Below are 13996 nucleotides of genomic sequence, written 5' to 3' on the forward strand. Positions count from 1 at the left end.
AGTGCTCGGGGTGCTGGGTGCTCAGTGCTCAGGGTGCTGGGTGCTCAGTGCTCGGGGTGCTGGGTGCTCAGTGCTCGGGGTTCTCGGTGCTCAGTGCTCGGGGTGCTGGGTGCTCAGTGCTCGGGGTGCTCAGTGCTCAGTACTCAGGTTGCTGGGTGCTCAGTGCTCGGTGTGCTGGGTGCTCAGTGCTCAGGGTGCTGGGTGCTCAATGCTCGGGGTGCTGGGTGCTTGGTGCTCAGGTTGCTGGGTGCTCAGTACTCGGGGTGCTGGGTGCTCGGTACTCAGGGTGCTGGGTGCTCATTGCTTGGGGTGCTGGGTGCTCAGTGCTCGAGGTGCTGGGTGATCAGTGCTTGGGGCGCTGGGTGCTCAGTGCTCGGAATGCTCGGTGCTCAGTACTCAGGGTGCTGGGTGCTCAGTGCTCAGGGTGCTCGGTGCTCTGTACTCAGGGTGCTGGGTGCTCAGTGCTCAGTGTGCTCGGTGCTCAGTAAGTTGGGTGCTCAGTACTCAGGGTGCTGGGTGCTCAGTGCTCAGGGTGATCGGTGCTCAGTACTCAGGGTGCTGGGAGCTCATTACTCACGGGGCTGGGTGCTCAGTACTCGGGGTGCTGGGTGCTCATTACTCAGGGTGCTGGGTGCTCAGTGCTCGGGGTGCTGGGTGCTCAGTGCTCAGGGTGCTGGGTGCTCAGTACTCAGGGTGCTCAGTACTCAGTACTCAGTGTGCTGGGTGCTCAGTGCTTGGGGTGCTGGGTGCTCAGTGCTCAGGGTGTTGGGTGCTCAGTGCTCAGGGTGCTGTGTGCTCAGTACTCGGGGTGCTCGGTGCTCAGTACTCAGGGTGCTGGGTGCTCAGTACTCAGGGTGCTCAGTGCTCAGGGTGCTGGGTGCTCAGTGATCGGGGTGCTGGGTACTCAGTGCTCAGTACACAGGGTGCTGAGTGCTCAGTGCTCGGGGTGCTGGGTGCTCAGTACTCAGTACTCAGGGTGCTGGGTGCTCAGTGCTCGGGGTGCTGGATGCTCAGTACTCAGGATGCTGAGTGGTCAGTGCTCAGGGTGCTGGGTGCTCAGTACTCAGTGTGCTGGGTGCTCAGTGCTCAGGGTGCTGGGTGCTCAGTACTCAGGGTGCTGGGTCCTCAGTGCTCAGGGTGCTGGGTGCTCAGTGCTCGGGGTGCTCAGTACTCAGGGTGCTGTGTGTTCAGTGCTCAGGGTACTGGGTGCTCAGTACTCAGGGTTCTCGGTGCTTAGTACTCAGGGTGCTGGGTGCTCAGTACTCCGGGTGCTGGGTGCTCAGTGCTCGGGGAGCTCGGTGCTCAGTGCTCAGGGTGCTGGGTGCTCAGTACTCAGGGAGCTCATTGCTCAGGGTGCTGGGTGTTCAGTACTCAGGGTGCTGGGTGCTCAGTACTCAGGGTGCTCAGTGCTCAGTACTCAGGGTGCTCAGTGCTCAGTACTCAGGGTGCTCAGTGCTCAGGGTGCTGGGTGCTCAGTGCTCGGGGTGCTGGGTGCTCAGTGCTCAGGGTGCTGTGTGCTCAGTACTCAGGGTGCTCAGTACTCAGGGTGCTGGGTGCTCAGTGCTCAGGGTGCTGGGTGCTCAGTGCTCAGGGTGCTGGGTGCTCAGTGCTCAGGGTGCTCGGTGCTCAGTTCTCAGGTTGCTGGGTGCTGAGTACTCAGGGTGCTGGGTGCTCAGTACTCAGGGTGCTCAGTGCTCAGTACTCAGGGTGCTCAGTGCTCAGTACTCAGGGTGCTCAGTGCTCAGGGTGCTGGGTGCTCAGTGCTCGGGATGCTGTGTACTCAGTCCTCAGGGTGCTGGGTGCTCAGTGCTCAGGGTGCTGGGTGTTCAGTGCTCAGGGTGCTGGGTGCTCAGTACTCAGGGTGCTGGGTGCTCAGTGCTCTGGTTGCTGGGTGCTCAGTACTCAGGGTGCTGGGTGCTCAGTGCTCAGGGTGCTGGGTGCTCAGTGCTCAGGGTGCTCGGTGCTTAATACTCATGGTGCTCGGTGCTCGGGGTGCTGGGTGCTCAGTGCTCGGTGTGCTGGGTGCTCAGTGCTCGGGGTGCTCGGTGCTCAGTACTCAGGGTGCTGGGTGCTCAGTGCTCGGTGTGCTCGGTGCTCAGTACGTTGGGTGCTCAGTACTCAGGGTGCTGGATGCTCAGTGCTCAGGGTGATTGGTGCTCAGTACTCAGGGTGCTCAGTACTCAGGGTGCTGGGTGCTCAGGGATCGGGGTGCTGGGAGCTCAGTACTCAGGGTGCTGGGTGCTCAGTGCTCGGGGTGCTGGGTGCTGAGTGCTCCGGGTGCTGGCTGCTCAGTACTCGGGTTGCTCGGTGCTCAGTACTCAGGGTGCTGGGTGCTCAGTACTCAGGGTGCTGGGTGCTCAGTACTCAGGGTGCTCGCTGCTCAGTACTCAGGCTACTGGGTGCTCAGTGCTCAGGGTGCTGGGTGCTCAGTACTCAGGGTGCTGGGTGCTCAGTGCTCAGGGTGATCGGGGCTCAGTCCTCAGGGTGCTCAGTACTCAGGGAGCTGGGTGCTCAGTGCTCGGGTTGCTCAGTACTCAGGGTGCTGGGTGCTCAGTACTCAGGGTGCTGGGTGCTCAGTACTCATGGTGCTGGGTGCTCAGTGCTCAGGGTGCCGGGTGCTCAGTACTCAGGGTGCTGGGTGATCAGTACTCAGGGTGCTCAGTGCTCGGGGAGCTCGGTGCTGAGTACTCAGGGTGCTGGGTGCTCAGTGCTCAGGGTGCTCGGTGCTCAGTACTCAGGGTGCTGGGTGCTCAGTGCTCGGTGTGCTCGGTGCTCAGTACGTTGGGTGCTCAGTACTCAGGGTGCTGGGTGCTCAGTGCTCAGGGTGATCGGTGCTCAGTACTCAGGGTGCTCAGTAATCAGGGTGCTGGGTGCTCAGGGCTCAGGGTGCTGGGAGCTCAGTACTCAGGGTGCTGGGTGCTCAGTGCTCGGGGTGCTGGGTGCTGAGTGCTCCGGGTGCTGGCTACTCAGTACTCGGGTTGCTCGGTGCTCAGTACTCAGGGTGCTGGGTGCTCAGTACTCAGGGTGCTGGGTGCTCAGTACTCAGGGTGCTCGCTGCTCAGTACTCAGGGTGCTGGGTGCTCAGTGCTCAGGGTGCTGGGTGCTCAATACTCAGGGAGCTGGGTGCTCAGTGCTCAGGGTGATCGGTGCTCAGTCCTCAGGGTGCTCAGTACTCAGGGTGCTGGGTGCTCAGTGCTCGGGTTGCTCAGTACTCAGGGTGCTGGGTGTTCAGTACTCAGGGTGCTGGGTGCTCAGTGCTCGGGGTGATAGGTGCTCAGTACTCAGTGTGCTGGGTGCTCAGTGCTCAGGGTGCTGGGTGCTCAGTACTCAGGGTGCTGGGTGCTCAGTACTCAGGGTTCTCAGTGCTCGGGGAGCTCGGTGCTCAGTACTCAGGGTGCTGGGTGCTCAGTACTCAGTGCTCGGGGTCCTGGGTGCTCAGCGCTCTGGGTGCTTAGTGTACAGTACTCAGGGTGCTGGGTGCTCAGTATTCAGGGTGCTCAGTGTTCGGGGTGCTGGGTGCTCAGTACTCAGGGTGATGGTTGCTCAGTTCTCAGGGTGCTGGGTGCTAATTCTCGGGGTGCTGTGTGCTCAGTGCTCTGGGTGCTAGATGCTCAGTACTCGGGGTGCTGGGTGCTCAGTGCTCAGCGTGATGGGTGCTCAGTACTCAGGGTGCTCTGTTCTCAGTACTCAGGGTGCTGGGTGCTCATTCTCGGGGTGCTGGGTGCTCAGTGCTCGGGGTGCTGGGTGCTCAGTGCTCAGGGTCCTCGGTGCTCAGTACTCAGGGTGCTCAGTACTCAGCATGCTTTGTGCTCAGTACTCAGGGTGCTGGTTCTCAGTACTCAGGGTGCTGGGTGCTCAGTACACACGGTGCTGGGTGCTCAGTACTCGTGGTGCTGGGTGCTCATTACTCAGGGTGCTGGGTTCTCAGTGCTCGGGGTGCTTGCTGCTCAGTACTCTTGGTGCTGGGTGCTCAGTACTCAGGGTGCTGGGTGCTCAGTGCTCGGGGTGCTCGGTGCTCAGTGCTCAGGATGCTCGGTGCTCATTACTTTTGGTGCTGGGTGCTCAGTACTCAGGGTGCTGGGTGCTCAGTGCTCGGGATGCTCGGTGCTCAGTACTCAGGTTGCTCAGTGCTCAGGGTGCTGGGTGCTCAGTGCTCGGGGTGCTGGGTGCTCTGTACTCAGGGTGCTGGGTGCTCAGTGCTCAGGGTGCTCGGTGCTCTGTACTCAGGGTGCTGGGTGCTCAGTGCTCAGGGTGCTCGGTGCTCTGTACTCAGGGTGCTGGGTGCTCAGTGCTCAGGGTGCTCGGTGCTCTGTACTCAGGGTGCTGGGTGCTCAGTGCTCAGTGTGCTCGGTGCTCAGTAAGTTGGGTGCTCAGTACTCAGGGTGCTGGGTGCTCAGTGCTCAGGGTGATCGGTGCTCAGTACTCAGGGTGCTGGGAGCTCATTACTCACGGGGCTGGGTGCTCAGTACTCAGGGTGCTCAGTACTCAGGGTGCTGGGTGCTCAGTGCTCAGGTTGCTCAGTACTCAGGGTGCTGGGTGCTCAGTGCTCAGGGTGCTGGTTGCTCAGTACTCAGGGTGCTGGGTGCTCAGTACTCAGGTTGCTCAGTGCTCGGGGAGCCCGGTGCTCAGTACTCAGGGTGCTGGGTGCTCAGTACTCAGTGCTCGGGGTCCTGGGTGCTCAGCGATCTGGGTGCTTAGTGCACAGTACTCAGGGTGCTGGGTGCTCAGTATACAGGGTGCTGGGTGCTCATTCTCGGGGTGCTGGGTGCTCAGTGCTCGGGGTGCTGCGTGCTCAGTACTCAGGGTGCTGGGTGCTCAGTACTCAGGGTGCTGGGTGCTCATTCTCGAGGTGCTGGGTGCTCAGTGCTCGGGGTGCTGGGTGCTCAGTACTCGGGGTGCTGGGTGCTCAGTGCTCACCGTGCTGGGTGCTCAGTACTCAGGGTGCTCGGTTTTCAGTACTGAGGGTGCTGGGTGCTCAGTGCTTGGGGTGCTGGGTGCTCAGTGCTCAGGGTGCTCGGTGCTCAGTACTCAGGGTGCTGGGTGCTCAATACTCAGGGTGCTGGGTGCTTAGTACACAGGGTGCTGGGTGCTTAGTACTCAGGGTGCTGGGTGCTCAGTGCTCAGGGTGCTGGGTGCTCAGTACTCAGCGTGCTGGGGGCTCAGTGCTCAGGGTGCTGGGTGCTCAGTACTCAGGGTGCTGGGTGCTTAGTACTCAGGGTGCTGGGTGCTTAGTACTCAGGGTGCTGGGTGCTCAGTGCTCAGGGTGCTGGGTGCTCAGTACTCAGCGTGCTGGGTGCTCAGTACTCAGCGTGCTGGGTGCTCAGTGCACAGGGTGCTGGGTGCTCAGTACTCAGGGTGCTGGGTGCTTTGTACTCAGGGTGCTGGGTGCTTAGTACTCAGGGTGCTGGGTGCTCAGTGCTCAGGGTGCTCAGTGCTCAGTACTCAGTGTGCTCGGTGCTCAGTGCTCAGGGTGTTCAGTGCTCAGTACTCAGGGTGCTCAGTGCTCAGTGCTCTGGGTGCTGGGTGCTCAGTGCTCGGGGTGCTGGGTGCTCAGTTCTCAGGGTGCTTTGTGCTCAGTACTCAGGGTGCTCAGTGCTCAGGGTGCTGGGTGCTCAGTGCTCGGGGTGCTGGGTACTCAGTGCTCAGTACACAGGGTGCTGAGTGCTCAGTGCTCGGGGTGCTGGGTGCTCAGTGCTCAGTACTCAGGGTGCTGGGTGCTCAGTGCTCGGGTGCTGGATGCTCAGTATTCAGGGTGCTGGGTGCTCAGTGCTCAGGGTGCTGGGTGCTCAGTACTCAGGGTGCTGGGTGCTCAGTGCTCAGGGTGCTGGGTGCTCAGTACTCAGGGTGCTGGGTCCTCAGTGCTCAGGGTGCTGGGTGCTCAGTGCTCGGTGTGCTCAGTACTCAGGGTGCTGTGTGTTCTGTGCTCAGGGTACTTGGTGCTCAGTACTCAGGGTGCTCGGTGCTTAGTACTCAGGGTGCTGGGTGCTCAGTACTCCGGGTGCTGGGTGCTCAGTGCTCGGGGTGCTCGGTGCTCAGTGCTCAGGGTGCTGGGTGCTCAGTACTCAGGGTGCTCATTGCTCAGGGTGCTGGGTGCTCAGTACTCAGGGTGCTGGCTGCTCAGTACTCAGGGTGATCAGTGCTCAGTACTCAGGATGCTCAGTGCTCAGTACTCAGGGTGCTCAGTGCTCAGGGTGCTGGGTGCTCAGTGCTCAGGGTGCTGGGTGCTCAGTGCTCAGGGTGCTGTGTGCTCAGTACTCAGGGTGCTCAGTACTCAGGGTGCTGGGTGCTCAGTGCTCAGGGTGCTGGGTGCTCAGTGCTCAGGGTGCTGGGTGCTCAGTGCTCAGGGTGCTCGGTGCTCAGTGCTCAGGTTGCTGGGTGCTCAGTACTCAGGGTGCTGGGTGCTCAGTACTCAGGGTGCTCAGTGCTCAGTACTCAGGGTGCTCAGTGCTCAGTACTCAGGGTGCTCAGTGCTCAGGGTGCTGGGTGCTCAGTGCTCGGGGTGCTGGGTACTCAGTCCTCAGGGTGCTGAGTGCTCAGTGCTCAGGGTGATCGGTGCTCAGTGCTCAGGGTGCTGGGTGCTCAGTACTCAGGGTGCTGGGTGCTCAGTGCTCGGGGTGCTGGTTGCTCAGTACTCAGGGTGCTGGGTGCTCAGTGCTCAGGGTGCTGGGTGCTCAGTGCTCAGGGTGCTCGGTGCTTAATACTCATGGTGCTCGGTGCTCGGGGTGCTGGGTGCTCAGTGCTCGGTGTGCTGTGTGCTCAGAGCTCGGGGTGCTGGGGTCTGAGTGCTCGGTGTGCTGGGTGCTCAGTGCTCGGGGTGCTGGGTGCTCAGTGCTCGGGGTGCTGGGTGCTCAGTACTCGGGGTGCTCGGTACTCAGTACTCAGGGTGCTGGGTGCTCAGTGCTCAGGGTGCTGGGTGCTCAGTACTCAGGGTGCTGGGTGCTCGGTGCTCAGTACGCTGGGTGCTCAGTACTCAGGGTGCTGGGTGCTCAGTACTCAGGGTGCTCATTGCTCAGTACTCAGGGTGCTGGGTGCTCAGTGCTCGGGGTGCTGGGTGCTCATTAATCAGGGTGCTGGGTGCTCAGTACTCAGGGTGCTCAGTGCTTGGGGTGCAGGGTGCTCAGTAATCAGGGTGCTGGTTGCTCAGTGCTCAGGGTGCTGGGTGCTGAATACTCAGGGTGCTGGGTGCTCAGTACTCAGGGTGCTGGATGCTCAGTGCTCGGGGTGCTGGGTCCTCAGTGCTCGGGGTGCTGGGTGCTCAGTGCTCAGGGTGCTGGGTGCTCAGTGCTCGGGGTGCTGGGTGCTCAGTGCTCAGGGTGCTGGGTGCTCAGTGCTCGGGGTGCTGGGTGCTCAGTGCTCAGGGTTCTCGGTGCTCAGTGCTCGGGGTGCTGGGTGCTCAGTGCTCGGGGTGCTCAGTGCTCAGTACTCAGGTTGCTGGGTGCTCAGTGCTCGGTGTGCTGGGTGCTCAGTGCTCAGGGTGCTGGGTGCTCAATGCTCGGGGTGCTGGGTGCTCGGTGCTCAGGTTGCTGGGTGCTCAGTACTCGGGGTGCTGGGTGCTCGGTACTCAGGGTGCTGGGTGCTCATTGCTTGGGGTGCTGGGTGCTCAGTGCTCGAGGTGCTGGGTGCTCAGTGCTTGGGGCGCTGGGTGCTCAGTGCTCGGAGTGCTCGGTGCTCAGTACTCAGGGTGCTGGGTGCTCAGTGCTCAGGGTGCTCGGTGCTCTGTACTCAGGGTGCTGGGTGCTCAGTGCTCAGTGTGCTCGGTGCTCAGTAAGTTGGGTGCTCAGTACTCAGGGTGCTCGGTTTTCAGTACTGAGGGTGCTGGGTGCTCAGTGCTTGGGGTGCTGGGTGCTCAGTGCTCATGGTGCTCGGTGCTCAATACTCAGGGTGCTGGGTGCTTAGTACACAGGGTGCTGGGTGCTTAGTACTCAGGGTGCTGGGTGCTCAGTGCTCAGGGTGCTGGGTGCTCAGTACTCAGCGTGCTGGGTGCTCAGTACTCAGCGTGCTGGGTGCTCAGTGCTCAGGGTGCTGGGTGCTCAGTACTCAGGGTGCTGGGTGCTTAGTACTCAGGGTTCTGGGTGCTTAGTACTCAGGGTACTGGGTGCTCAGTGCTCAGGGTGCTGGGTGCTCAGTACTCAGCGTGCTGGGTGCTCAGTACTCAGCGTGCTGGGTGCTCAGTGCACAGGGTGCTGGGTGCTCAGTACTCAGGGTGCTGGGTGCTTAGTACTCAGGGTGCTGGGTGCTTAGTACTCAGGGTGCTGGGTGCTCAGTGCTCAGGGTGCTCAGTGCTCAGTACTCAGTGTGCTCGGTGCTCAGTGCTCAGGGTGTTCAGTGCTCAGTACTCAGGGTGCTCAGTGCTCAGTGCTCTGGGTGCTGGGTGCTCAGTGCTCGGGGTGCTGGGTGCTCAGTTCTCAGGGTGCTGTGTGCTCAGTACTCAGGGTGCTCAGTGCTCAGGGTGCTGGGTGCTCAGTGCTCGGGGTGCTGGGTACTCAGTGCTCAGTACACAGGGTGCTGAGTGCTCAGTGCTCGGGGTGCTGGGTGCTCAGTGCTCAGTACTCAGGGTGCTGGGTGCTCAGTGCTCGGGTGCTGGATGCTCAGTATTCAGGATGCTGGGTGCTCAGTGCTCAGGGTGCTGGGTGCTCAGTACTCAGGGTGCTGGGTGCTCAGTGCTCAGGGTGCTGGGTGCTCAGTACTCAGGGTGCTGGGTCCTCAGTGCTCAGGGTGCTGGGTGCTCAGTGCTCGGTGTGCTCAGTACTCAGGGTGCTGTGTGTTCTGTGCTCAGGGTACTTGGTGCTCAGTACTCAGGGTGCTCGGTGCTTAGTACTCAGGGTGCTGGGTGCTCAGTACTCCGGGTGCTGGGTGCTCAGTGCTCGGGGTGCTCGGTGCTCAGTGCTCAGGGTGCTGGGTGCTCAGTACTCAGGGTGCTCATTGCTCAGGGTGCTGGGTGCTCAGTACTCAGGGTGCTGGCTGCTCAGTACTCAGGGTGATCAGTGCTCAGTACTCAGGATGCTCAGTGCTCAGTACTCAGGGTGCTCAGTGCTCAGGGTGCTGGGTGCTCAGTGCTCAGGGTGCTGGGTGCTCAGTGCTCAGGGTGCTGTGTGCTCAGTACTCAGGGTGCTCAGTACTCAGGGTGCTGGGTGCTCAGTGCTCAGGGTGCTGGGTGCTCAGTGCTCAGGGTGCTGGGTGCTCAGTGCTCAGGGTGCTCGGTGCTCAGTGCTCAGGTTGCTGGGTGCTCAGTACTCAGGGTGCTGGGTGCTCAGTACTCAGGGTGCTCAGTGCTCAGTACTCAGGGTGCTCAGTGCTCAGTACTCAGGGTGCTCAGTGCTCAGGGTGCTGGGTGCTCAGTGCTCGGGGTGCTGGGTACTCAGTCCTCAGGGTGCTGAGTGCTCAGTGCTCAGGGTGATCGGTGCTCAGTGCTCAGGGTGCTGGGTGCTCAGTACTCAGGGTGCTGGGTGCTCAGTGCTCGGGGTGCTGGTTGCTCAGTACTCAGGGTGCTGGGTGCTCAGTGCTCAGGGTGCTGGGTGCTCAGTGCTCAGGGTGCTCGGTGCTTAATACTCATGGTGCTCGGTGCTCGGGGTGCTGGGTGCTCAGTGCTCGGTGTGCTGTGTGCTCAGAGCTCGGGGTGCTGGGGTCTGAGTGCTCGGTGTGCTGGGTGCTCAGTGCTCGGGGTGCTGGGTGCTCAGTGCTCGGGGTGCTGGGTGCTCAGTACTCGGGGTGCTCGGTACTCAGTACTCAGGGTGCTGGGTGCACAGTGCTCAGGGTGCTGGGTGCTCAGTACTCAGGGTGCTGGGTGCTCGGTGCTCAGTACGCTGGGTGCTCAGTACTCAGGGTGCTGGGTGCTCACTACTCAGGGTGCTCATTGCTCAGTACTCAGGGTGCTGGGTGCTCAGTGCTCGGGGTGCTGGGTGCTCATTAATCAGGGTGCTGGGTGCTCAGTACTCAGGGTGCTCAGTGCTTGGGGTGCAGGGTGCTCAGTAATCAGGGTGCTGGTTGCTCAGTGCTCAGGGTGCTGGGTGCTGAATACTCAGGTTGCTGGGTGCTCAGTACTCAGGGTGCTGGATGCTCAGTGCTCGGGGTGCTGGGTCCTCAGTGCTCGGGGTGCTGGGTGCTCAGTGCTCAGGGTGCTGGGTGCTCAGTGCTCGGGGTGCTGGGTGCTCAGTGCTCAGGGTGCTGGGTGCTCAGTGCTCGGGGTGCTGGGTGCTCAGTGCTCGGGGTTCTCGGTGCTCAGTGCTCGGGGTGCTGGGTGCTCAGTGCTCGGGGTGCTCAGTGCTCAGTACTCAGGTTGCTGGGTGCTCAGTGCTCGGTGTGCTGGGTGCTCAGTGCTCAGGGTGCTGGGTGCTCAATGCTCGGGGTGCTGGGTGCTTGGTGCTCAGGTTGCTGGGTGCTCAGTACTCGGGGTGCTGGGTGCTCGGTACTCAGGGTGCTGGGTGCTCATTGCTTGGGGTGCTGGGTGCTCAGTGCTCGAGGTGCTGGGTGATCAGTGCTTGGGGCGCTGGGTGCTCAGTGCTCGGAATGCTCGGTGCTCAGTACTCAGGGTGCTGGGTGCTCAGTGCTCAGGGTGCTCGGTGCTCTGTACTCAGGGTGCTGGGTGCTCAGTGCTCAGTGTGCTCGGTGCTCAGTAAGTTGGGTGCTGGGAGCTCATTACTCACGGGGCTGGGTGCTCAGTACTCGGGGTGCTGGGTGCTCATTACTCAGGGTGCTGGGTGCTCAGTGCTCGGGGTGCTGGGTGCTCAGTGCTCAGGGTGCTGGGTGCTCAGTACTCAGGGTGCTCAGTACTCAGTACTCAGTGTGCTGGGTGCTCAGTGCTTGGGGTGCTGGGTGCTCAGTGCTCAGGGTGTTGGGTGCTCAGTGCTCAGGGTGCTGTGTGCTCAGTACTCGGGGTGCTCGGTGCTCAGTACTCAGGGTGCTGGGTGCTCAGTACTCAGGGTGCTCAGTGCTCAGGGTGCTGGGTGCTCAGTGATCGGGGTGCTGGGTACTCAGTGCTCAGTACACAGGGTGCTGAGTGCTCAGTGCTCGGGGTGCTGGGTGCTCAGTACTCAGTACTCAGGGTGCTGGGTGCTCAGTGCTCGGGGTGCTGGATGCTCAGTACTCAGGATGCTGAGTGGTCAGTGCTCAGGGTGCTGGGTGCTCAGTACTCAGTGTGCTGGGTGCTCAGTGCTCAGGGTGCTGGGTGCTCAGTACTCAGGGTGCTGGGTCCTCAGTGCTCAGGGTGCTGGGTGCTCAGTGCTCGGGGTGCTCAGTACTCAGGGTGCTGTGTGTTCAGTGCTCAGGGTACTGGGTGCTCAGTACTCAGGGTTCTCGGTGCTTAGTACTCAGGGTGCTGGGTGCTCAGTACTCCGGGTGCTGGGTGCTCAGTGCTCGGGGAGCTCGGTGCTCAGTGCTCAGGGTGCTGGGTGCTCAGTACTCAGGGAGCTCATTGCTCAGGGTGCTGGGTGTTCAGTACTCAGGGTGCTGGGTGCTCAGTACTCAGGGTGCTCAGTGCTCAGTACTCAGGGTGCTCAGTGCTCAGTACTCAGGGTGCTCAGTGCTCAGGGTGCTGGGTGCTCAGTGCTCGGGGTGCTGGGTGCTCAGTGCTCAGGGTGCTGTGTGCTCAGTACTCAGGGTGCTCAGTACTCAGGGTGCTGGGTGCTCAGTGCTCAGGGTGCTGGGTGCTCAGTGCTCAGGGTGCTGGGTGCTCAGTGCTCAGGGTGCTCGGTGCTCAGTTCTCAGGTTGCTGGGTGCTGAGTACTCAGGGTGCTGGGTGCTCAGTACTCAGGGTGCTCAGTGCTCAGTACTCAGGGTGCTCAGTGCTCAGTACTCAGGGTGCTCAGTGCTCAGGGTGCTGGGTGCTCAGTGCTCGGGATGCTGTGTACTCAGTCCTCAGGGTGCTGGGTGCTCAGTGCTCAGGGTGCTGGGTGCTCAGTGCTCAGGGTGCTGGGTGCTCAGTACTCAGGGTGCTGGGTGCTCAGTGCTCTGGGTGCTGGGTGCTCAGTACTCAGGGTGCTGGGTGCTCAGTGCTCAGGGTGCTGGGTGCTCAGTGCTCAGGGTGCTCGGTGCTTAATACTCATGGTGCTCGGTGCTCGGGGTGCTGGGTGCTCAGTGCTCGGTGTGCTGGGTGCTCAGTGCTCGGGGTGCTCGGTGCTCAGTACTCAGGGTGCTGGGTGCTCAGTGCTCGGTGTGCTCGGTGCTCAGTACGTTGGGTGCTCAGTACTCAGGGTGCTGGATGCTCAGTGCTCAGGGTGATTGGTGCTCAGTACTCAGGGTGCTCAGTACTCAGGGTGCTGGGTGCTCAGGGATCGGGGTGCTGGGAGCTCAGTACTCAGGGTGCTGGGTGCTCAGTGCTCGGGGTGCTGGGTGCTGAGTGCTCCGGGTGCTGGCTGCTCAGTACTCGGGTTGCTCGGTGCTCAGTACTCAGGGTGCTGGGTGCTCAGTACTCAGGGTGCTGGGTGCTCAGTACTCAGGGTGCTCGCTGCTCAGTACTCAGGCTACTGGGTGCTCAGTGCTCAGGGTGCTGGGTGCTCAGTACTCAGGGTGCTGGGTGCTCAGTGCTCAGGGTGATCGGGGCTCAGTCCTCAGGGTGCTCAGTACTCAGGGAGCTGGGTGCTCAGTGCTCGGGTTGCTCAGTACTCAGGGTGCTGGGTGCTCAGTACTCAGGGTGCTGGGTGCTCAGTACTCATGGTGCTGGGTGCTCAGTGCTCAGGGTGCCGGGTGCTCAGTACTCAGGGTGCTGGGTGATCAGTACTCAGGGTGCTCAGTGCTCGGGGAGCTCGGTGCTGAGTACTCAGGGTGCTGGGTGCTCAGTGCTCAGGGTGCTCGGTGCTCAGTACTCAGGGTGCTGGGTGCTCAGTGCTCGGTGTGCTCGGTGCTCAGTACGTTGGGTGCTCAGTACTCAGGGTGCTGGGTGCTCAGTGCTCAGGGTGATCGGTGCTCAGTACTCAGGGTGCTCAGTAATCAGGGTGCTGGGTGCTCAGGGCTCAGGGTGCTGGGAGCTCAGTACTCAGGGTGCTGGGTGCTCAGTGCTCGGGGTGCTGGGTGCTGAGTGCTCCGGGTGCTGGCTACTCAGTACTCGGGTTGCTCGGTGCTCAGTACTCAGGGTGCTGGGTGCTCAGTACTCAGGGTGCTGGGTGCTCAGTACTCAGGGTGCTCGCTGCTCAGTACTCAGGGTGCTGGGTGCTCAGTGCTCAGGGTGCTGGGTGCTCAATACTCAGGGAGCTGGGTGCTCAGTGCTCAGGGTGATCGGTGCTCAGTCCTCAGGGTGCTCAGTACTCAGGGTGCTGGGTGCTCAGTGCTCGGGTTGCACAGTACTCAGGGTGCTGGGTGTTCAGTACTCAGGGTGCTGGGTGCTCAGTGCTCGGGGTGCTAGGTGCTCAGTACTCAGTGTGCTGGGTGCTCAGTGCTCAGGGTGCTGGTTGCTCAGTACTCAGGGTGCTGGGTGCTCAGTACTCAGGGTTCTCAGTGCTCGGGGAGCTCGGTGCTCAGTACTCAGGGTGCTGGGTGCTCAGTACTCAGTGCTCGGGGTCCTGGGTGCTCAGCGCTCTGGGTGCTTAGTGTACAGTACTCAGGGTGCTGGGTGCTCAGTATTCAGGGTGCTCAGTGTTCGGGGTGCTGGGTGCTCAGTACTCAGGGTGCTGGTTGTTCAGTTCTCAGGGTGCTGGGTGCTAATTCTCGGGGTGCTGTGTGCTCAGTGCTCTGGGTGCTAGATGCTCAGTACTCGGGGTGCTGGGTGCTCAGTGCTCAGCGTGATGGGTGCTCAGTACTCAGGGTGCTCTGTTCTCAGTACTCAGGGTGCTGGGTGCTCATTCTCGGGGTGCTGGGTGCTCAGTGTTCGGGGTGCTGGGTGCTCAGTGCTCAGGGTCCTCGGTGCTCAGTACTCAGGGTGCTCAGTACTCAGCATGCTTTGTGCTCAGTACTCAGGGTGCTGGTTCTCAGTACTCAGGGTGCTGGGTGCTCAGTACACACGGTGCTGGGTGCTCAGTACTCGTGGTGCTGGGTGCTCATTACTCAGGGTGCTGGGTTCTCAGTG

This window comes from Microtus oregoni, unplaced genomic scaffold (genome assembly GCF_018167655.1).
Source record: "Microtus oregoni isolate MIOR12 unplaced genomic scaffold, Mior012 000066F_ref0000041, whole genome shotgun sequence".
Taxonomy (NCBI): domain Eukaryota; kingdom Metazoa; phylum Chordata; class Mammalia; order Rodentia; family Cricetidae; genus Microtus; species Microtus oregoni.